General features: G+C 34.9%; 2 protein-coding genes across 2 annotated transcripts in view; one reads left to right on the forward strand and one right to left on the reverse strand.

Annotated features, from left to right (window-relative positions):
* Positions 1 to 25,463, forward strand: part of RSPH14 (radial spoke head 14 homolog) — a 95,808-nt gene that overhangs the window by 17,401 nt on the left and 52,944 nt on the right. The gene's annotated exons all lie outside the window — the stretch shown is intronic.
* Positions 1 to 25,463, reverse strand: part of GNAZ (G protein subunit alpha z) — a 68,171-nt gene that overhangs the window by 6,661 nt on the left and 36,047 nt on the right. The gene's annotated exons all lie outside the window — the stretch shown is intronic.

Consider the following 25,463-nt stretch of genomic DNA (forward strand, 5'->3'; position numbering starts at 1 on the left):
TGAAATCTAACTCACAAGCCCCTTAAGGCATACTGACATATAAGCAAAATTATATAGTCCCTATATTTGGTGTGTGTGTTTACTTCTTTCTTTGTAAAGGTGGGGTAATCAGACTTTTGAGCCTACTTTAAATACAAACAGATTTACAGGTGTAAAAATGTGGCTTTAAAAATCTGTTTGAGGGTTTATTTTTTACTTTCACAATGCAAATCCTGACACAACAGATAATTCCCTAGAACCATCATAGGTCTGTTTCCAAATAATCATGCTCTTCTTTCTGACCTTGAATTTGTAGCCGATAATGAAACAATGCAAGAAATTTTTAGCTCAATTGAAATGCCTTTTCTACTAATTGTCTGGAAGAAAGTGTTTTAGAGGGCCAACTTTCAGAACATTCATGCCAACAGGATATTGCATTTTAAGAGGTTTGTGTTTATTAATGTATTTTGTAGTGAATCATAATACTGTCCCTCTACTACCAAATCCTCAGCTGGAGTCTGTAGTCCAAGGACAAAATCAGAGAGTTAAAACCATTCCATAAATTGTGAAATGTAATGAACACGTACAAGAGGACTGACAATTTTAAATTAATGTAAACTTGGTGATCTCTTACATGATGTAAAGAAAGAATTAGTAAACTGTTCTAGCTGACACCTAAGAAATTTCTTCTTCAATGTAATATCATTATTATAATATTGGGGGGTATTTGAAAGTCATAAAAACCTTTACTAAAGTAAATAGAATTTCTGTTAGTTAAAATGCAAATAAGTTAATCAGGAATCATTTCCAACAAAGATGCAGGCTATATTACACCATTGCAAGACTACAGTTGCATGGTATAAATGTATGATATACCCCAAAAATCCATTTTGTAATTTAACTAGAATAGTAAAAGTAGGAAAATGTATCACCGCACGGTGAGGAAAACTCAAGTCTTCAAGTAACAGTAAGATGTCATCCATATAATTACGAAAACTTTAGGGAAAGAGAAACATGCAGCACCTACTTCATATGAAGAACAGAAAATCAATTGAAGCTATTCTGAAAGTTTTTTTTTTACCTGTGACCATGGAGACATGAAACACATATTGTTCAATCTCATTTTCTGCATGGAATTAAATAACAAATAAATAAATCCAAACCTAAGAGAAAATAGCATACACGACAAGACAAGGCCTTTATAAATTTTAAGTGTTGGCTTATGACACATTTGAAACAGCAATACATAACATGGCGCTCAGTTTTTTATAGCCGGATGACATCTTGATATATCTGAAGATCTTAAATAAGAGGTGGTAAGTCCACAATTCTAAGATGAAGGCAGATGCTGAAACAGAGCATAAAGATACATGATGTATCCACTCATGTACGCCTGTCCTAACACAACAGGTACATTTCTGGTTTCATAAATATTAAAAAAGTACTATACATATTATAGGAGAAGTGAACTTGAAAGGGTAATGGCTTATAATAAAAAAATAGAATAAATTACTGTACAACTCCCAAAGGAGTTATGAAAATTTTCTATTAATGTGGAGGAAAAATAAAGGTAGGAAAAGGCATTCTTCTCTGCAGTGTCTTTTCCAGTTCAGGAATCCTAAGCGGGGTAGCTAGCCAGGTGGTTAGAAAAAATGTGCTGCTGTAATTTCATAATTATACACAAGCTGGGGTATAAGCAATATAATGCCAGTGCCTTATCCAGATGGCCTTGTTGGTGGCTAATTGCAAATTCTTCTCTGAGCATGAGAACAAGGAATTGGTTGCTTAAGGGAAAGAATATGCTAAGGAACAGATGGCTGCTTCTGTTCTTCCAATAATTTGCAAACATACAAACATCCCTGGTCATCCTCTGGAACAGCAGAGGTGTGCTTAGCAGCAAAGAGTTCCAGACCAACTAAGAGTTTTCAAAAGGGAAGACCCTGTTATCAAGATAGCAAATAATTCGAAAAAACACTATCTCCTGTAGTATCTCCTCACGGCTTTCACATTAAAGCTTTCCGGTCGTGGTTGGGAGAGCTTTGAACTTAAAAATGAAAAATTATGATGAGAGAAGCTATCACAAATAAGGAAATTAACAGCCATTTGTACTAAATACCTAAGAACTTTATCTTTCAATCTTTATTTCTCTTTCATCGGTATTTTAAAACTGGTAGGCATTTGGGGATTGTGAAATACCTCAACTAAACTAAATAAAATCTATCTTGTGTAAACCATAAACAATGATGAATAAAATGGGTGCAAGAATGGTAATGTTTGCTTTCCAGAAAAGATGGAAAATCTGTAAATGTCAGTAAGTCTTGGAAAAACCAGTGGAAGCTGTTGCTATTTTCCTGTTGAGGCTTTTCCTTGTGATAGTGGCTGCCATTTACCATATGCTGGTAGCTATGAGCTATTTCATAAAATGGCACAAATCTTTTCTTTCCGTTTCAAATGTGTTGTTTAGAGATCCACAACCCAAGATCTTCTAAAGAAAGCAGGTGAAGTTAAAGTATTTTAAGAAGAGGTGGTGCAGTAAAAAAGTAATTGAATCTGTTGGACGTAAACATTGGGTTTTCCTGAAGGTTACTATACAAAAAAGTTGAATCTGTTCTGAAATAATAACAGTCTACAAAATAAATTGAAGGAAATACCATTGCCCAAGACAGTCATAGTCAAAGCAATTCAGGAATTCAAACTATGTTTGAATAAATTTAAAATGGAAGGCAGAGAGAAAGCAGCAGAATTTTGCAGAAAAAATACAGATCATGCAGAAAGCAAGAGATAGCCTGAATAAATATAAAGAGATACTTTTTTCTTGTAAAATATCCTAGATTAAGTGCTAGTTGAAAGGTCCTTCCTGTCTAGCAGTTAGTCCTTCCTGTTTGAGTGCTGTATGAGAGACTTGATTTAAAAAGAAAGACTATTGTATGATTCATCTTTTGTTCAGACAACTCCTAAAATAATGCATAGGATCAGGTGGCTGTGGGTCTAGATGGGGAAAGATGACAAGAATTTCATGAGTTACAAAAAATAATTGCTTTCATCTAAAAATCAAAAAGAAGAAACTAACTATCCACTGGAGAGAAGTAAATAGACTTAAACCAGGTCACTCTATATATCTCTCAAATAAAGACATTAAGAACCTCACTGAGGTAGGATTTAACTGGGATAAAACACTTTACCTGTGTTGTCCTGTATATACCTGTTTCTAGCTTTGGCATCTCCCAGAAGGGACAGGGTAGCCAATAGGGGTTTGACTAGACAGAATTGTTTTGCCTTTCCAAACCCTTTCCTTCCAACCCTAGGATCCCAAAGCTTTCCTAGAAAATGTTACGAATTCTAAGAAGGGTTCTGAAGTCACTTAGCAGCTTAACTTACTCTAACAAGCAGACAAAGTCACTATCCCTTCACCAAAGTAATGCATTACATTAGTCTAAAATCACTGCGGGAATTCCTGACCAGTTACATGGCAAACAAAACAGGGAAGGGGTCAGGATAACTAGAAGCAGCTATGTCAATATAGCAGCTATCATATACACGCATGTGCTGTCTATTTCTGTCCTTCCTACCAAAATTCCTTTCAGTGTCCTGCATATCTAAGAGAAATGTGAAGTGCAGTAAGGTGGAAAACTAACATAGCATGTTATGTATATACATATACTTCATGCCACTGCAGTAAGGGGAAATTGAGAGGGATGATAAAAGAAGGTTTTATATTAGAGGAACCTTGAATGTCTACAATGAACATACAGAATGCAGAGAAACATGGATGTTATGAAGTGGAGCCCTGAAGAAATCTTGTGTGGTTTTGGATAGGAAGATATGTATTTACATAACGAGGGCAAAAAAAACATATTAAGCGTGAAACAAGCTTGCTTCCAGTTTTTTTAAGCAGATTCATTCTCAAATCAGGAGGAAATAATATACTAGCAAACGAAATTTGTAAACTACCGAATTAATTCCTCACTATTTTAAAGATAATGTCATTTAATTGTTACAGTTTGTACGTGAAAAGGTAGAACAGGTAGAGGAGACAGTAGTCAATATTTGACACCTCTTTTTCAAAGAAGAACGGGAAAATAAACCTGACAAAGCAGTACGGCAGCATATTGTCCCTTGATGATTTCCTGTGGAGTATTACTGCTGTCTTTACAGAAAATTCTGCAGGTGATAACTGAATTTGGCAGTATGATTGAAAAATGAATGAGAATTACATGGGGACCTTTAGCCTTGCTATTGTATAGGATGACAATGAAAACATTATGAATATTTTATCACATATGATCCCTGTGACTGGAAAAGAATCGTAGTGTTACTAAGGCTTATGTGGACTAGACTAGACAAAGCAGATTTCATCGGGAGTATTACTTTAACAGAGTCTTGAACGTTTGTCTTTGAAAATTGATCCCTGCAACCTTTTAGGTGCACACTGAAACAGCAAGTCATGTCTGTAGGAATACATGGTAAGTAAAACACTGTTGTGTAGTAGTTACATATGGGTGCCAATGACAGACTGGGGTAAACCGCTTTTTAATACTATCTATCAAAACTGTTTTATATTCCTAGATCAGGAACAATACGAATTTTTTAATCCTTGTAAGTACAGTCTGATACCAAGCTATGATTATACTAAGGAGAGTGCCTGAGCTGAGAAAGAAGTTTGATTAAATTTTCTGGCAGGATGATTAGATTTTGAGCCAGGGGATTTCCAAGCAAAGGAATAGGACAACAGGTTCTTCTGCTAGGACTTATAAACTAAAGGGAACCTAAAGAAAGGGTACATAGAAAACTCTTGGAAGAACAGAGGAAAAAGTTACTGAGTTTAAGGATCAGAAAGAGTGGAGCACTTCATCATTTAACAGAAATGCTAGAAGATCCAGATAAAGGCTACTCCAGTACGCCTGCCCAAGGTATTAAAGACTGTTCCACAACATGGAAGGGGGAGAAATACATGTAGATTGAGTTATTGCTTGTGACTAGCTATACGTATCTTCTAAGCAAGCTGAAGTACAGGAAAATTATATTTAGAAGTCATAAAATGCGCATGTGATAGGTGCTATATTTATCACTTCTCATAAGAGAATTACAAGTCCAGAGAGAAGTTCTAGAAAAAGGTATGTTCAGGAGAATAGAAATATGGGGCAGTCAATATTGGTCCTGTGGCTGATAGAACAGCAACACAAGGCAACATTTATGGGAGGGAGTAATAAGGATAGACTGGCAAAAGAAATCCTACTGCAGCTGATGCATGCCAAAAGAAATATAAAGTCACAATGGGCCAACATATTAAAACGTAACCATTACGTAGTATCCAGCCAGGGCAGCACTGCCAGGGCTGTAGTAAAAGTATGCAAAATAAATAGTATCATGGAATTTTTGCACAGATCTCCATTTAATCAGTAAAGTAGGTGGGTAGCTTGTTTTTTCTCCTCAAAGGAAATCTTGCTATGTTTCAGTTTCTTAGTAAACAACTGTTAACACTCTCCTTTTACTGCCTCAAAGCTCAACAAAGCTTTATGCTACATAATCATCTTGACATAAGAGTTATGAGAACGTGCACTGTGCTTCTCTGTATATCATTTTGTGGGACAGCAGTTTTAAGAGGGCAAACATGCCATAAAAGGAGTATAAGAATAAATCTTCAGTGTCTTTGACAGTGACAGAAAATCAAGATTTCCTAAATACAAATTAAGATGTTTATTAACTTAGTTCTAAGAAGCAAATTAGCAGCATATAATCGCTATGCTTGCTTTGGGGGCTGGGGTTTTTTTTTAAGCATTGTACAGTATTCCAAGCAAACTGCATGTTTCTGGAGTTTAAGAAAAAAATCTAGTTTAAAAACATTCTCTTGTTAAAATCATATTCATTTAAAATCTCACAGTTCTCCAAAATATATCCAAAGTAGCATGAACATCCATACTTTAATTGTAAATATCTGGATGTTTTGTCCTTAGATTGATTTATATATTGTGATAATAGAGGCCAGCTTTTTTATTCCTGGTAACATATTTCAATTGATTTCAATGCATACTCGTGTTTTCACGTGGGGTGGGTTTTTTTGGTTTGTTTTTCTTTCAGGCCTTTAGATTATTTGCTTAGCTCAAGGGCAAAAGGAGCATTTCAAGTACATATTTAACATAGCTGAAATGTTGCATAGCTTTATACATAAAGTGGTCCAGGACTTTAGCTATCCTCATTTGAAACCTTTAAGCTTCAGCCTTCTGTGTCTAGGCAATATATAACAACTGCACTGACCTACAAGGAGAGGCTGAGGGAACTGGGCTTGTTTGGGCTGGCAAAGAGGAGGCTAAAGGGTGATCTAGTAACAGCCTACAATTACTTGAAGCATAGTTACAAAGATGATGATACTAAACTCTTCCCAGCAGTATTACATGAAAGAGAAAGTGGCAGTTGCAACTTGGCAGGTTCAGATTAGATGTCAGGAAAAAAAAATAAAATTCACTAGCACAGTACTGGAACAGTTTGCCTAGAAATTTTGTGAAATCTCCATCCGTAGAGGTTTTCCTCGCTGAACTAGATAAAGCCATAGCTGGCCTGATTTACTGTTGGCAATAGTCCAGCTTCAGCTGGGACGATATCATAAGTGACCTTCAGAGATCATATCTAGCCTACATTTCTGTAATTCCATGAATTGTAAAAACGTATTTATAGTTGAATCCAAAACTGAGAAGTCAATTTTATGTATGCAGTTCTGAGCAGATCTCAAACTTTTCATCCTGAAGAGGTGAATTCAAGCATAAGGGCTATCCTTTTGATGGAAAGAGTTTCACTACACTGTCACTATCCTGTTGGTAAGGCAGGATGAAACGGAAATGGTCAAAGAATGGAGTTGTGGCCTTCGTGGAATACCCATTTTTAAATTGTATTCTGTTCTTTCAAGCTCCCTGGACCTTAGAGTAGCCCCTAAGCTATTAAAATAATACAGAAATCTGCATGAGAACAATATAATATGTAAGTAAGAAGAAAAATGTTTATCCACTGTTGCAGACTATTGACTAGCCTACCTTTTGTATAGTTTACACATAACCCAAGCTCTGGCTGATAGATTATGTGTAAAGAAACAGTGCTTTTCATTGCACCTTCTTTGAAGTGTGGATTTTTCTAATACATCGGAGGGGCAGGGAAGGGTGTTAACAGGGTGAACTGGTTCCTGTCACACAGACAATTGTTTGACTTAATTGAAGTGAAACAATATATTGCAAACATCAGATAATTTTTTAAATGAAAGAACTCCATTACTTTATGCCACTAGTATGCCACAAGAATGCGCTAGTAAACTTATTAATTTTGTGTAACAGAATAACAGCAGGGGGACAGACTGCAAAATCCAGTGCCTGTGAATGCCCTTTCTCTGGATAAAAAACATTTGAAATCTGAAACATCAGTGACAAGAGTCCAACCTGATAAACTATGATATAAAAAAAAAAAGAGAGGACTTCTCAAATAAGTAGGTTTTCATTTTAGCACAATCGAGTCCAGCTTTAAGGCAGGACTTCATGGATATTTATGAAAGCTAATAGATACAAGTAAGATGAAGGATCATTTGTAACAGTTAGTAGAATTAGAAAATACAGAGAAAACCAGCAAGAATTATCCCAAGTATAGAATGACTATCATATGAAAAAAATTAAATAAACTAGTTTTCTTCAGCCTAGAAAAAGAAATAACTGAGAGAACACAGATGAGCTCATAAAATCATGAATGGTATAGAATGGTGAATAGTGAATGATTTTTGCACCATTTCTTAAAATACAAAAAGTAAGAAACATCAAATTCAGTTATCTGACAGCAGACAAGTATTTCTTCCATGCAATGCATAATTAAATGTAAAACTCTGTCATGAGGTGTTAGAGAATAATAATAATAGTAAGAGTCAGAAAAGCGTAATTGGGTTCAAAAAGCAATTAAATTCAAAGGGCACTTAGAAAGATGTTGATGCAATCCTTGGTTCGGTTATCCAGTAGGGTATGTCGCAGCAAGTATCAGCGTATGCTTGATCTGTTTCCATATTCTTTCCTAAATATCCACTGTTGCCCAACTGGACACAGACTACTGCAGATATTTGCTGTGACCTAGTACAACTGGTTTGTATGTTATGGCTGTCAGAACAGCTCATCCTTTTTGTGAAATCAGCTGTTTCATTCCCTATTGGTGAAAACTTCTCCTTTACATAACCCATATAAAATTGCCACAGCTCCTAGATAATTTTGTCTTTCCCGTTAGTCTTATCCAGTTAAAAAAAAAAAAGTAGTTTGTTTTACAAACTTCACCATCATTTGAAGCAGTGAATATTTCTCATCAAAAAGGTGGGCAAAGGGAACTAGAAGTACTGACCTCCAGTAATTCGCATTGTCCAACACTGGAGTGTATGAATGACAGGAGATAATGATATTTTCTCTTAAACCCAGACAAAAAAAAAAAACAACAAAAAAACCCTAAAACAAACAAAAAAAAAACCAGAAAGAAAGAAAACTGTCCCGCATTGATACTGAACCAGTTTTCACCAGAAAGGTTGGCCAGTAGTTTCATTCTTCAGTAGTATCTGAACAGTAAAAACAGCCTATTATACCATAAAAAGGTAAATACCACTTTCTACTGTGAAATTCACTACAGGGGGAAAAAATTGATACCCACAAAACCTAAGACTATTTCTCAAGTTGCATGACATCTGGAGGATGCATTTTGCCCTCACAGCTGCTAAAGCTGAAATTCTTCCACGAGCACCAGCTTTTCATTTTATTGCATCTTTGAAGATATTTTTGGTAGGATGCTTACAGAGTTTGTCACAGCTAGAGCTCTTGTAGGAACAATGGCTATCTTCCCTTTTTATCCCACCTATGTTGCAAGATTAACGTAGAGTATTTCAGGAGCAAGTAGTTATTTCAGATCTTTCAGCAGCCTTGCCTATAATTCTAATGTAGTTCCTGCCATCATGCTGGTCTTGAGGTTGCCTCCTACTAACCTAGAAGAAACATAAAGGCTGTGGGGCATATAGGTCAGTGTTGAGAGTCAAGAGTTAAAAAGGAACAGAGAAAGAAAGCTAAATGAAAAAATGGAAAGCAACGTCAAATAGAGGTTCTAAATCTGGGTCTGATCTTGGCCTTTTTTGCATAAGCTGCGAGGAGTACTGAGGAGTACAAAAGCAGCATGTTTAGCAGCATGGAGAAAGAAAAAATCTTGTCTTTACTTTCAATAGATTCTTCTGGTTTTAAGCAGCATTACTGAAATTTAGATCAAATCAGTTTCAAGAGATAATTTTCACGAAGTTATTTTAGAGTAATTGGAGAAGAATTAAAGGAAAAAAATAGCGATGTATTCTGAAAAAATGTTTCTCCCATATTTGTAATGAAAGTTCTAGTCTGTTGGGCTAGAAATAAAAATTATTTTAATTGATCAAGACTGAATTAAAAAAAAAAACACAAGAAAACACATTGTGGTCCCATGATGTAAATCTCCTTGTTGGTATAAATCACTATTGTTAAAGTTGTTTGGAAAAAAAAAGGGAGATTAATTTTGATCTGCAATTTGTTCAGCGTTTTGGTGGATCATTTCTTCCACTTTGTGTAGACACTGAGACTGATCTACATACTTTTTCATCAGACCAGTTTTGTCTTTTTTGCTGATCTTACTTCTCCAGTACTAGGCTCTTGCAGCATCTCAGCCGTTACTTTAAGCAATTTCCATATTTGGGTGGGTGCTCCCTCAGCAGAGGGTTAACTACACCACCATCTGTCTTATCAGGCCATCTCCGTTCTTTTGATCCTATTTCATTATATGCTTTACCAAATGCAACTCAAATGAGCAATTAAGTAATCATATCTACACATCTTCAATTTTTTTTCAGCTGGCAAAAGGGAGAGATTCACTATTGCCATCTGTCCAAAGAGATTTTGAGTCTGTAAAATAGGTGGAAAGACTCCATCAATTAAAAGGAAAGGTTGAATAAGTCCATTTTAGTGTACAATTACACTGCTCTAAATTTGGAATATTTCTAGTGATGTTACCAGAGCACTGCAAAATTGAAACAGTCAGACCACGGCTCTGTATTGCACCAACAAACTGCATTATGAATCTTAAGAATCACACTGTTTTCTTCAGGTGAGAAAAGTACATTTTTTTCATTTACAGTCACCATAGTGTATACTGTAAGCATATTAGAAAGAAAAATAAAATTTTAAAGAATATTAATAGTAAAGAATTATATCATAATAACAGTTTCTGCAAGAAATGCAAGTATCTTTTAAAATTAACTTTTTATAGACATTTAAAACATTACACACACACACCATTTTGGATAGAAAATTTCTTGTAACAAGTCCTCATATCAGAAATGTAAGTTTACAGCCATGTTAGAAGTCTACTATCTACTAGCAGTTCAACAACTTTCATTCTTCAATCCCAGTTAGCACAAAAATCTGCAGTAGATTTCTGCTTTTAACACTGGCAATATTAAACACTGAATCAAGGTGAAGATTCATCTTCAGTGTTGTCAGATTTTTCATCAGAGTATGAAATGAACCTCCCAGGAACTAGTGACCACCACAAAATATAAATATACAGAAATACCCAATGTGCCATGAAGAGACAATGAAATAAAATTAATTACATGTGGCATACATCACTGATATTTCTTAAGGTGTTTCTAAAAATAATTACAATTTCACTAAGAACCTATTTACAGAAACTTACTCTAGAATGTAACACAAAAAGGATCTAAACTAGAAGAACATGAAAATTGCAAACTTAAATGCTCAAGTGTCAAATGCTGAAATCATAGTTGCCTATATAGTGTTACTCATGTAAATCTCATGTTACGTGAACATATAGCTTTTTCTTCATTGAACCCAGTCTCATTGATCTTGCAAGATGGACAATGTCATGTACTAGTCAATATTTTTCTTTATTGTGACAACTTGATTTATAGACTCATGCTTCACTATAAACTTACTATTTATGAGCTGCTTAAAAGACAGAATTACTAGTTTCTTCTTAAGCTTATAATTATTGTATCTGAATGTTTCATTGGCTTTGTTTGTTTTCACAGCATGTTGTCAGATCAAGAGGTACTGTTAAAAGCGACTTATAAATAGGGAATGATAAAATCTATATAATGAGAAAATATAGTTAGAAGGAACCCAATCATTCTAGACACCCAATCTGATTTTCTACAACCTAATTTTTCAGCACACATATTTATTTATTTAATGAAGTTCAATAGGTTTTTCAAGCTATCGTTTATAGTTGGTGTAGCTCTGAGTAATCAGACCTACTACAAATCAAATCACAGGATCTCAAATTGGGTCCCTTTGAGTTAGGAAGAATGTGGGATTGCCTATGAAAGTTTTCATTTAAGAAACTGATTTGGAACCAAAAAGGAACATGGACCTATGCCAGGATCTAGTAGTATTCGGAGTAGCATTCGGCTGCTTTAGCCATGTGAACTTTCTCTGTTTTCCTATAATCCTATGTTCCATTAGTTTCACATTTTCCTCCCTCTGCAACAGATGATGGCAGTGTTCCTACAGTTGACAGTCTTATTTGTCACATAAGCCCTCATTAATCACAGAAAAACCATTATACTCATTGAATGAAGCAGAAAAACCATGGAAAAAACCATCATCGCTATAAAGCCTGAATCAAAATATACAGAAACAAGATGTTTAAAATAAGGTTACACCAACGATACTCTCCATTTACTAACTCTTGATTATTTGATTTCACTCGATCGCTTAAACCCACTCCACCTCATATTCCACACCCACTGCTTCACAATCTAAACTTACTCCCAACCTTCTCGCTCCTTCAGTTCTGTTTCCTCCTCAGACTTGTACATTCCAGATGAGAAACAGTGCTTATATAATTTTGTGCCATTAGAGGCTGGTCAGATCTCCCTAATGATGGTCTATACCATTCATATTAGCACAGGAATTTGCACAGTTCAAATTAATTCAAACTGGCAAAGAAATGAGAAAACACACAGATATGCGAGACAACAGCCATTCCGAATATCAAGGATATCTTGTTAAAATTGTCAGATTTTTGGTATTTTTCTTTTTCAAGAATAGGTGAAAATATTTTTCCCTTGCAAATGGATAACCTTAAAAAAAATTCAGCATAGATTTTGCATATTTGCAGCATAGCAAATTTGCAGATATCCGCATATCAGCATAGCGTATTTGCAGAAGGGCAGAATTAGTGTCTTCTCTCCCCAGCTTTCTCATCTCTAAACTGGTGCAATAAGGCTCCTTAGTCGTTTTGGTGTGTGTAAGTGTATGTGTATCGGCATCTGATAAAGGATCTTGGCTGTAGCTAATTCTGAATTGATCCTACTGTGCTATTCTAAAATTTCTTCTCTCCTACATTGGGGAAAAGTTCTCGTTGTGCTTTACACTAATCCTAGAATTTGCAGTGCTAGAATATAAGGCTGTTCCTTTTGTACATCCATTCCCAAATTTTATCATTTGTTATATATGTAAGTTTCATGTAGTCTGAATATTTTTTTCCTAAACTATAGGATTCCATATATGTCTTGAGTATACCACATTATTTTTCTTTGCCATCTAATAATTACAGCTGAAATTGATAACTGAGATCAGGAGGGATGTCAGATACCCAAGACAAATTGAGTTACAACGAGGGCCTGTTCACAAGGAAGGGTCTCATGGGTCTCTCCTGCTCTCAGGAGATAATAAAAACAGCACTGTTAGTTTACTTCAAAAAAATTACCCTGTTGCTTGGATTGTTGCTTGTGGGATCACAAGAGGAATTACGGTCACATCCTAGGAAGTGCTGGTAGAGTAGTGACAATTTGGGTAACAAACAGAATAGAGGAATAGGGGAGAAAAAAAGGAAGCTGTTTGAGCGTCTGATCTTTTCTGTTATTACAGAATTACCAGTTGTACTCTTTTTTTTTTTTTTTAAAGGCTTACTCAAAATCAGTAACAAGGTAGTAGTCCTTGCAGCTGGCTGATGTCTTTTCCAACAAGTCAACTTTTGGTGTTGTCTCTGGAAAATAACTGCTGTCTGGTTGATGAGCTCTCAATTAATGGATCTTGAATTGAATCAAGAAAGAGACATTCTGAGAATGAGTTATACCAGAGGAAAGAAAAGAAAAACAACAAAGTTAGTAGCTCTTGCAATCTTGCACAGCTGCTTATCACTTGTCCTTTTATTTCTTAAAGAAACGTAGAATGATTTTCTATTCGATGCATTAAAAGGAAGAAGTTTGTATTTTGATTTTGGTTTGTATACTGCTTTTCTATTTTTAACTTGGTGATTATACATTAGGCCAGAAATACACTATAATTAATTTTGTATGTGATTGTAACAGAGAATAATTTTGGTCCAGTGAGTCCTGAACTTAGCCTAAGCATAGTGAGAACTCAGGATGCCTTCTATTCCAAACTGTGTTTTCCATTGCATTCATTTTAAGTTCCTCTTCAGGTTTCCATGGAAATAGCAGAGAAGTGTGCTTATACTCTTGGCATTAAAATATTCATTAAAAGAGATAAGGAGATGGTTTAGGTGGCAGATGCTATGGTGCTGAAGCAGGCAGTCAAAAAGTAAGCTCCTTGTATGTAAATGATCATATGCATAAGTGAATGTATTCTGGGGAGAATAGGCCCCGAACGTATTCTTCACAGGGAGAGAAGGAGGAATAGGTAGTATAAATCTGACCTGCAGAAAAACCAGGAATTTCTGTCTGAAAAGAAAGACTTTCCAGAACAATGCAAAATAAAATGCTGCTAACATTTTACCATTAGAAGTTGAAATCTTTCTCAACGGAACAGAAAATGATTTAAGCTTGCTACAGAGGCAGATGTTGTACTAATGATCACATATTTTAACCAAAATGCCTTCTCTAATAAAAAATGTCATGTTTCTTGAACCATAAATTCTCGGGTTGCTGTCAACAGCCAATATATTAAAGTCTTTAAGCCCAAAGTAAAATCTATCTTCTTAATAGAGAGAATAATTTTATAAACCTGATGTTTGAGCAGACCCATGAAAATCATATTAACAGCATTTCAGATTTTCCAATTTAAAATGGGCAGGTAACAACTGTTTTTATTTAAACATAGGCAGAAGCAGACTTTGATTACAAATGTACATCTGCTTGTCCTAGTAGTTGTACTATATGTGCTAGAAGGGCAGTGAACTATATATTGAATCTAGGACTGATTCCTCTCTGAAATCTAAACACATTAACTACTTGTCATAGATGCAAGCTTTTAGTTTACACATCAGGACCAAAATTAAACTGTGGGCCATGCCAGAATGATGTCTTTACTCTGTCTGAATGCAGAATCATGCACTCGCCTTTCTTCATTATGGATGTAGTAGGTTAGATGAGTCTGCCATTCATCCTATATGCCCTTGCAGTAGCATTACACAGGTAATGCGAAAAGTCTGCCTTAAGCCTTTCCTGGGTGATCTCCAGCATTGTCTGCCACAAGGCCAGATGAGCTTTATGGCAGGAGTCTGAGCACATACAGCTGGACTAAAGGGATTTCAATCTGCTTACTGGCAGGGGCTCTTAAATACAGCGTAGACTGTCGTTATCATCACCTTTTGGCAGTCTTGCCTTTCTAACACCTAATGGAATCTTGAGAAATCTTCCAAGACATCATCTATTCTCTTAGGAGTGGAAAAAAAAAATATACTACAGTTTTCAGACTCAAGTCTTGCTGTAATGCTGTGCATGTGTAAATAATTGTTGAAATGTGCAGGTACTGCAAACATAACTATGACACTTATTAAAATTAGATAAACATTAAAGGAAGCCATTTTCTTTGGCTGTAATATTCAGGGAACAGTACACAAAATGTCATTTAGACATAAAACAGAATAATTTTTGAAGGTGATAATACAACTGATTAGAAGATAATATAAATTATAAATCTGTAGTGGTGCTAAGGATAGTCTAGATTACTTTTAAAAAACTTTTATTTTCATGTGTTTCAATTTTTTTTATGGTTTTTTTTTAATAATATAGTTATTTATCCAGTTGAACTGAGGTATAATATGAGGATAGAAATTCACTTTTCTTTCTTCTATCTGCATGAGTTATAGGGATCTGATGAAATTTACTTATAAATTTTATTTGCTTTACAGAACATTGAAAGAACAAATATGAAGTGAAACCTGCATGTTTTCTAACAAACACCTTTTTTTTGTCCTCTTTCTATGATATACTTATTTCTGACTTTCCTAATTTATTAGCAATAATTAATACAGCATTCTGCACTGGCACAGATGCAACCCTAATGTGACTTAGGAAACAGCTGAGCAACCACAACACTTACTCTGTATCGGAGTTCATTCACCACTTTCCAAAGAGGCAATGAACAAGGAATGTCTGTATAGGTGTATATACACATACAGGCATTTATCTATCTATTTATTCACTTTATGACAAGTTTACATACTCATTTTCACATTCAAACACTATTCTTTCTGCTTAACCTCTGCCCATGGATTTAATGAATATCTATATTCATTTCAGATGCCATGGTCAGAAACCCAGGTCTTAAAATGATTACATAGCACATCATTCACACATTCTGGACTAATGTAAGTCTATTCCTTTCAAACTAACAACGAGCATGTTTATTATTTTGGCAAGGTTTTTGTCTTCTAAGCTGCACCATTGTAACTTCACCAGCCCAATTCTGCACACCTCTAAAACTTCAAATGAAAATAACTTTTAAAACTCCTATCAAATGAGATGACATCAACAAGTAAGCACCTGAGCTGGAAATCAAGTGCTGCCATCAGCCCAGAATGGATCAGATCTATTATTACGCAGACCAATTGTGATTTTTTTTAAAAAGGGATAAACCTAGCGAAACAAGCCCAATTTAGAATAATGCAAGCAGAATATGGCAGACCATACAAAGAATCACGCCTCTTTTTCCAGCCAAAGAAAATATTTGAAAGTGTGCATCCTGATTTGAAAATCAATATGACAGTCACCTGGATCCAGCGTACAAAGACCAAGTTTTGTATCTTGTTTCTGACCTAGCTTTTTTTTTCAAACCAATTTTAATTTGCACACGAGCCTTTCTGTTATTCATGAGGAAACAGCAGTAGTAGCTTCCCACTTTAGTCCCTTGTAGATTGTATTTCCTGCAAACCTAAACCTGACCACAGTGCACCAACATTTTATCTATACTATAGCTTCAACGTAACACTGTTCAACATAAAATATAGTAGAGAAATAATGTACATTTTGGGCTCTGAGAACTGCAGTGCTGATATAATAATGATCTGCTCTGTGCAACTGTCAAATAGTTGCAATAGTTGTCAAATAGCAACTCTGTGCAATAGTCAAAAACTATTGACAAGGAAATTACATTGAATCCTGAGTCTGTCACCATGCCTTCCTTTTTAATGTTGTCACACGACAAATTGAAACATGGCCTTTTTTTATGTTTGTATTTGATATAACAGTATTAGGCAACCTCAAATTACACCTATAGTTGGCAAACATACCTTTGATCTCTTGCTTATACTTTGCAGTTGTTGTGACTATATGTAGAAAAACATATATCTGCAGCAGAGTAGCATATTTTTATTCCTATCAAGAGAAAGTTATGATGAAATGGTATGGTGCATTTATCGTATGTCTTATAAGTATAAAGCGTGGAATTACTCACAGAGCTTTCCAAGAATATTCATTTTTTCATATTTTTTTTAAGACTTCAACTGGATTTTCATAACTGCCTAATCGAGATTAGCAATAATCAGAAACTACAATTTATGTCACTACCTTTTACCATGTATGTTATTTAAAAATTCTTCTTGTTCAGAAAGTAAAGGAAGTGCCTCGGGCATATGCCATAATTTATCTGGGTATCATGATAGATTCCACAGTAAAGGTTTATATTATGTGTCTATTTTATGCTACTAAGCTTTAAAAGCTTCTAGTAAAGCACTGACACTCCTTGTGATCCTTGATTCCATAGAAAAGGTTACAGGAAAGCTTATAATCAGTCTGACTCCAGAGATGGCAGCGGTACAAGAACATCCCTGCATATTTCATTACAACAACAAAAAAAAAACCAAACAAACAAAAAAAGGAGCTCCTGATTTTTTTCATCTTGTATCTTAGGAACGACCAGTCATTTCACCAGCGAAGTGGACCTCATGGGATGAGCACTGATTTGCATCTAGATTTGAAATACACTTTAGGATAGCAATTTTGCAGTTATTTAGTTAGAATTAAGCTCCAGTGCCACCAGTCTGAAGACTGAGATTTTTGTAGTGGTTTTTTTGTTTGGTTGGTTTTTAAACTAAGTAGTAAGGTTACTTCTCAAAAAAAAAAATTTCTTTGAGTGTTCTCTTCACTTATTCACATCAGCATTTTTTGTCAATGCATTTTGCTATTTTAAATATTCATGTTTTGAAGGAGGAACTGAATGATTTGAGTACAGAATGGCTTTTGTATTCTCAGAACAAGGTGACATTTCTTTGACTCACTGTGGCCTTTTTGTTTAAAATTTCTTCTTGAACAGAATAGCAATGGTAACATTTCAGAAAAGCTGCATCACTCCTTTTTACTCAGGACACCTCCACCTAACTCCTATTTAACTGTCACCTCAAAGAGAATTTATTAAATGATTTCTTTACAACTGTCATGGATCACTGTGCAGCTGAAATCTTGTCTCAGGCTGGATCACTAGATATTTTGTGGAATTTAAAGTCTGAATGGGAAAGACCCACTTTGGACACTGAATCCCATGGATTAGCCAATTTAGCAGATAGTCTCAAGAGAAAATTATGTTAATGTCTGTGTTCTAGTCTGCTAATATTATGGTTACTGTTTGTTGGGTGGTGGGTTTTTTTGTTTTGGGGTTGTTTTTTTTGTTTTGGTTTGGGGTTTTTTTGGGTTTTGGTTTGGGGTATTTTTTTTTTAAATAGATGCTGTATCTTTCTCATTAATACTGAGGAGAGGAGAGGGGCTGGTACGTTACTGTTACTGAAGTATACAGCTTATTTTGTGACCATGTAGTTTGGAAATGTGAACACTCAGTAACCTACAGTTTCTCTCCTTCCTCTAGTAGACAGAGGGTATAATTACACTCAGGGTAGTAATAGCTCCAGTCTTGACTGCAGATTAAAACAGCAAGAGCTGTTTAAACAAGATAACAGGATGAAGGTGAAAATATAATTTAAGCCTCTAATATTTTTATAAAATGGAATTTTTCAACTCGACTGAGAAAAGACCGAATAATTATTTCTACATTTCATTTTGCTATTAAAACTTACTACACCATTTTCTGTCTTAGAAATGCGTAGAGATATATTAACCCGATTTACATCTAAACATCCCCGGAAACAAACATGCCCCCAGTATTTCCATGACTCATTCATAAACCAGTATTTAATTTTGCTATTTAATTAAATTTTGTTAGATATATTCTGCATTTTCCTTAATTTCTTTTTATTTTTATTCTGTGATATTGTACTTCATTTTATGTCTTTGGAGATCAAATCTATCACCCTAACGTGTGGGAATACACATACATGACATCCAACTTCTCAGTGCAGTTGTCTTCTAGCTACAAACAGAGCTGCTCCATATCAAGGACACATGGCTTTGATACAACATTCTTGTTTTCATAGTATTATAATAATTAATCCTGTATGGCAAGGGTACTGGAAAAATTCTGTGGATGTATGTTTCATATGAAGCTAGCTGATGACCGATGACAAATTATAATGCCATAGTATTAGGCTATAGCTCCCTGATAAGCTGACCTTGCCGGTGAAGCTGGGACTACTCCTGCAGTGCAGTGGAATATCCTTCGCTTATGCCATCACATCTGTTTGTGAGGTCACACCGTAAAAGCGATCAGTAAAACTGATCAACAAAGAATAGCTCATTTTGGAGAATGTGAGTGAGCAGCACAGGAGAAAAAGAAAGAAGGTTTAGAACTCTAAATTAGACTTGTTACCAAGGCTCTGGTAACATCAGGCTACTTCTAAGCAATGCATGAAACTGATCAATACCTAGTAAAATTAACGTGGGATTAAAATGAGGTCTCTACTATGTTTGTACAGTGCGGAGATAACTGTATTATGTAAATAGTCAGCAAAGAGCACCAAAATAAAACCCAAAAGCACATCTCCTCACCTTTCCTCTCTTCCACCCACACAACCAACAGGATTTCTTCATGCTTCTGAAAGTAATATCTGGGGAAGAAATGGCCTGTATTCCCACTCTCACTTGCACCAATCGAAAGCACCTATTTAAAAAATAAAAGGTTGTGTCCCGAGATCACCTAGCAGCGGTTGTATATCTTAGCTGGCAGGGACATGCTGCTCTTCCCCTTTCCCCTGCCTCCCGCCTTCAACATCTCACAAGTCTGTATAATGGGTCCTACTACAGTCAGCCAGATTTTGTCTCTTCTTTTAGCATCCACACTCCTTTTTATAACTCTGTTACAATATTTGGCAGCAGTTATGGAATAACTGTATACCTCAGTGCACAGGCAAAAGAAGCAAAATTTAAACAAGATGAAAAAATAACATCACTAAAAGTACACATAGAATTATCTTTTGTAACGGAGAAATATTTCACGACTCCAAACAATTCAGTTAAATTTTAAAGTCTCACCTGTATAAAGCTTCCAATTCCTTTCAGTTATTACAAATAGAGGATGTGATACAAAATGCAATTAAAATTTCCCCCCTTCAAAAACACTTATACATTTGAACTGAGTATATTTATTGTTGTAAAATAGCCATAAAACCCTTAATATTCTTTTAATCATATAAAATCTAATTGTAAGCAGGAAATATGCTGACTTATCTATATTTTTACTCATGACTCTTACTCAGAGTAACTACCTTGGTTATTTTATTCATTACAGATATTTGTGTTAGTGAAATTATTCTAATAGTATAAACAATCATTTATATCCTAGAAGGTCAGTTTTTCTGATTAAAAACTCCAGTCCTTGAAAGACCATTACATGGCCGTACTCTACTATATTACTTTGACTCTTGAGGAGAATGGAACACAATATGATCTTAAAGGTCACTTCCAACCTGGATGATTCTATGATTCTATAAAAGGCAATTTTTTAAAATCTATGAAAAACAAGCAGTAAATATATGTAGCATTTTAAACCTCACTGTTAGAATATTTACTATGTAGTGATTTAGGTTGTTTTTCATTTTCCAAGAACAAAGGTATTTTTAAAATATACGTATATAAAAATAAACACTTCAGTATGTCAAAATAACAGCATTGTCGCTTTTAGCAGTAAAATTCAAGAACATTGTATTGACTTGTCTGCATGAAGATATTCTCAAAAAAAGCCTTGCAAATCGTAAGATGACCAGTGTGTACCTATGAAGACCTGTCAAATGTTTATTAGTCTTTATGTATAAAATCAGCATGGGTTTTGGCATGTTTAATCAGTAAATTTCGTTTTGAAAGGCACTCAAAAAAAGGGTAATATACCAGTCTGTTAAACCTATCATCTCAGCTCTTCATGCAACAAATACCCCATTTTTATGCTACAAAAAGTGTTTAAGTAAATACCTCTTCCAAGAAGGTTTTTTTTTAAGCCATACAGATCTGAAGCTGAGAAAAGCAAGACAGAACAAGAAGATTAAGCCATTGACGCAGGATGATAGAGCAGTCAAGAAAGAGCAATTGAGATGAGGGTTTTATAACACAGAGAAGGAACACTGTAATACAGAGAAGTTTAAGAATTGTTGTTGTATAGTCAGTACAGATAGGCTATTTTGACAGCATCTTTCTGTGAAGTTTAATAATTAAAATTTTAAAAATAATATATATCCTTTCATATACAATTCTGTATTATAATATTGCAATTCAGGCCTCAGCTCTAGGAAGTGGTCTTTGTAATGGAAACGTATGACATAAATACCAACACTGAATCAAGAGGATCACATCAACAGGAACATCAAGGATTTAGAGGAAGTACGTTTTACATGTATAGGTCTGATGAACAAAGAGACAGAACAGCAGGTCATGAAACAACTATTGGAGATAAGATACTTTGAGTAAACACATTAGAGGATTTAGGCAGCAACAACTAGATTGTTCTTTCTGGAAGGTGCATTTGTAGGTGTCAGTCTTATTACACAGCTGTTTGCAAAGACTGACTTTTTTTTTTTTTTTTTAAAACCTTCTTTGTGTCAGCAGAAATGACATATGCCCTAATCATAACTGTATGGGGAAGATGACACAGATACCACTTTACCTCTTTATTTTAAGAACAGTGAAGGTATTTTATGTCCAAGATTTATTACCTTGGAAAACCCTTCTGTTTCCAGTTTGCACTTTTGGATAATCCTGTAATTTCCCTATCATTCAGAGGATGATCATCTTCATAACAAGGAAACAGTAGAATAAAAAAGTGTTTGTCTAGCTGTTCCAAAATCACCAATCATTTCTTAATGAACATGCCCTGGAACTGTTTGTGTAAGGTAAACCGAAAAGGCACCTTGTTAAAGACCTCAGTGGAGAAAGGATTACAGTTTCTGTAATGTCTTCAGATTAAGTTGAACCTGCAACTGACTGAAATGATACCATTTGTAAAATCCGTATTCAGAATAGTTCTCAACTAAATCTCTGACTAATCACGCACAGTTACCTTACAGTGAAGCTAGGTGCTGTCAGCTTTGGAGCAAATAACCCAAAAACATGGGACAGAACTCGTTCAGTAAAAACACAACTGCCTAAATGTTAAACTTGGACTATTTATGAATCTCTCTGCCTCTGCTACAAAGTTGAAAACTAATTTATGTGACCTAACTTTAGGCTAATAAATAATAGTTTAGGCTCATAAATAATAATTTTTTAAAATGGGAGAAAAGTGAAGAAAAAACCAAGATTCTTTGAAAGGTTTTATGCATGGGCAAAGAGTTCCAATACCTGGCAATAAAAAGTGGGAAAATATTAGCAATCTACTATATGCATGACCTACAAGTTCAATAAATAACATTCTGGTGAGCCAAGACTTCATATCTTATATCCCATCTGTGCTTCACTGGATAGCTTCACCATCCCTCACATTCCACTACTGCATAACTGATGCACTTTTAGCAGGAACTATTATCGATCTATGCCAACTAAGAAAAAAGTGACATAATGGTGATATTACAGATTAGGGATTAATTCAGTGTACTGCGGTCATGAATATAATCATATTGATGAGGAAGATTGGCTTTAACCAATTTAATTGATAAATTTTTTTCTTCTTTTTTTTCTTAGCTGTATGATGCCACATTTCTCCTGAAATGTCTTTATCCTTGAAACATTCTTAAATACGTTTAGACACACTCATGACTTTTATTTCTTTATTGTAAGGATTTGATACCATAGTATAAACATGGCAGTGTTTCTGTTCACTTAGTCACTTGTTGAACAAGGGACAATGAACTGAGAATTGTTAAGATGCGTATGAAATACATCTTGAACCACTATGCTGGATAAATGCATGATTACTAGTAAATAAAAGTTAGGGAAAGTGGCACATCATACTGGATTTTTACCACTAGCTAGATTAAAACATTCTGAAAGATTTTCTTAAGGATAGGGTGAATTTTCCAGCAAAAAATACTGTGTAAAACTCTCTAATGAGGCTTTTACAGTGAGTTATTATTGTCTTTTCCTAGTCTGTTTTAGAAAACTAAATGAATACCTTTTGCTATGAGCGTTATTTTATCTAGAAATCAACCAAGACTGTTATAGGATCTTGAGTAGGAAAATCTCCCAAAGCATTATTTTCTAACATTATTTTACGTTGTTTCTTATGAATAGATGGGCAGCAGAACGGATTGACAATTCACACCATTGTAACTGAAAGCATCATCCTATTTCACTTAATCAGCGAACAAGCAAACTGATATGCTATATTAAGCCTGTTCTAAATTTCTTCAGAGGCTAATGCTTTTTTAAGTGCACTTTAAAAGCATTAAATCATTTGAAACGAGCTCAGTTACTATGAAAAAGTGTCTGTCGTCCAAAAGAAAAGCAAAAAATACAGAAAAAATAGCAATTGAAATGGGCCACATACTTAGAAATTCCAATTGATTTTAAATCAAACATTTTCAGGTTTTTGTGTGGTTTCTTTGGTTTGTTTTTTTTCCACATTGAAGTTTGCATGCAATGAAATCACCACCACCACCACCCTGATTTCTTTAAATAAAAAAATTAAGTGGTTCATGCCTTACTAGAAGATGATGTTTTAGAAGATATTTGGTTTCTGTAACCGGAAGACTGTATTATGAATTATAGATTTATATAAGCTTTGCCTAATGGACTGTACAGAAAGTGGCTGTAGAAGTTTGTTGCATACAAGAAAACTATTCATAAAGGCAGTAAGCTATGTTCAATGGAAAAGGATTTTGAGAATGTAGGAAGTGAAAAAGCTGGGGCTGACGGAATAATATGCAGATCACCAGAAGTAAAGACTTCTCCACATAGAAATGGTGCGTTGTAAGATTGTCAGTTGATAGGCTTGTTTCAATGTACTTTTCTGTATAGCTGTTTTCTCTACTTTCAAAGCGGAGCAATCTTGCATTTAGGTTATCTGTTCTCTTTGTAAATATGTTTATAGCTGATGGCTTCAGTGTTTCCTCTGGTACATGACAGTTCAATTTCTCCTTCAATTTATTTTACATCCTGCTTCAGTGTAAACCACTACCCTACAAGTCTTCATCCTCTTCTATTGTACAAGAGCTTCCCTATCTATATTGTGCCTAATCATTAAGCAATACAACAAAATGCATATAAAACTGGTTCCTAAATAGGAAAGTCACCTTTATGAATCAGAAAGCAAGATATCATCCAGGATCTATTTACCCATGAAGGAAACAATTGAGAATGTGCAGGATTAATAAGAATGTGCACGATTAATAAGGAAAATGAGTACTAATAAAAATTAGCTATTTCCTCACAGCAAATAATGAATGCAAAGAGCACAGAAGTGCAGAAGTATTAATCAGCAAAGCAAAGTACAAAGAAGTAAAATCTGCAGCCTGGCTTTGCTCATATTAGAACCAGTGGTAATAACATTCACTTTGTTATTTGAAAAATATTGTTATTAAAATGAAATCAGCATCTACAATACAATCTGCTGGAATTCTATAGAATTTCCCAGTACTTATTCCCCAGTAAAACAAAGACTTCAAATTTCAAGCCACATATATGATGATATAATTATTTTCATCATCTAATTCTATATTTTGCAGGACTGTTTACTACACCATTCTTTGTTAATACTTTTTCTAATCCACTTGTAAGAAAAATTATAGTTGATTATTCTAGTGTCTCCTTTAGGAGTTTATGAAGTTCAGTATTTCTAACAATTTCTCTTATCCTTCTATCAAGCACAAGCTTTTCATTCCTTATCTTTGAACTGTAGTTCTCACATCTTCTAAGACAGTGAATAATTCACTGTGATAAACATTATAACATAAAAAAGAGCATCAAAAAGCAGCTGCTAATAAATACTGGAATGAGGGAGAAGGCAAGAGTAGGAGTAAGTGCATCCTACCATGTATCCTAATCTGTTTTATCCCTGAAAAAATATAGCAGAAATTGACTGAGAATCTAATTTCTGTCATAAAAACCCTATGATTCTAGTATTTGAAGTGCTTGCATTTAGAGAAGAAATTATTCATATGCTATTAACCTATGCTCTGACTTTTACAGAAGAAAGGAAGAAGCAGCGGGTAACATTAATACTTACCATCTGGTAATAACGCCCTGAGCAGCTCATACAACCTAGTATTCAGTCAAATGCAGATACAGAGGTTCGTGATGTCTTCCCTGTAACTACAATAGTGTATCTTTCCTACTTTTATTTTCCAAATAACACAGATAAGAAATCTTATAGTAAGGTTTAGTTATATAGGATGACTTTAGCTGCTCTAGCAGTTGATAAATCAAAATGAGGAAGTCTGACTCATCTACCTTTTCATTTTCCTCTGCTTCTGGACATGGGAGCCTACTGTTTGCCTGAACACGGATCTGGAACTCACTGGTCTCTTCTGAGTGATATACTCAGGATTCCAGCAGAAAATCAACCACACTGAAATACTGGATAATTTTCTGGTAGGTTTGTGAGTCTTATGTTTTTAGCAAAGGGCCCGAAGAACAGTAGAGCTGGCACAAGTAATGAGGTAGAAGCATGCAGCAGGGGTAGCAGTACTTGACTGAAGAGTTGAACAAGCAGGAGGGAGAGAATGAGACCTCCCTTTGTTCCTAAGTGGCGATCTCACAGACAATCTCAGCAGGCTTATATAATTTAATATATGCATTCAATATGCATTTCCTCAAGTGCATGTAATTCTGTTTTCCATATTCTATGCTGTTAAAAAAAAAAAAAAAAAAGAAAAAACCACACACAGAATCACTTTATCAAGATGAGGGATCTTAAAATGAAAGGATTTAGTAGGAATGCGTTATTTAATTA

Source organism: Chroicocephalus ridibundus, chromosome 13, assembly GCF_963924245.1.
Source record: "Chroicocephalus ridibundus chromosome 13, bChrRid1.1, whole genome shotgun sequence".
Lineage (NCBI taxonomy): Eukaryota > Metazoa > Chordata > Aves > Charadriiformes > Laridae > Chroicocephalus > Chroicocephalus ridibundus.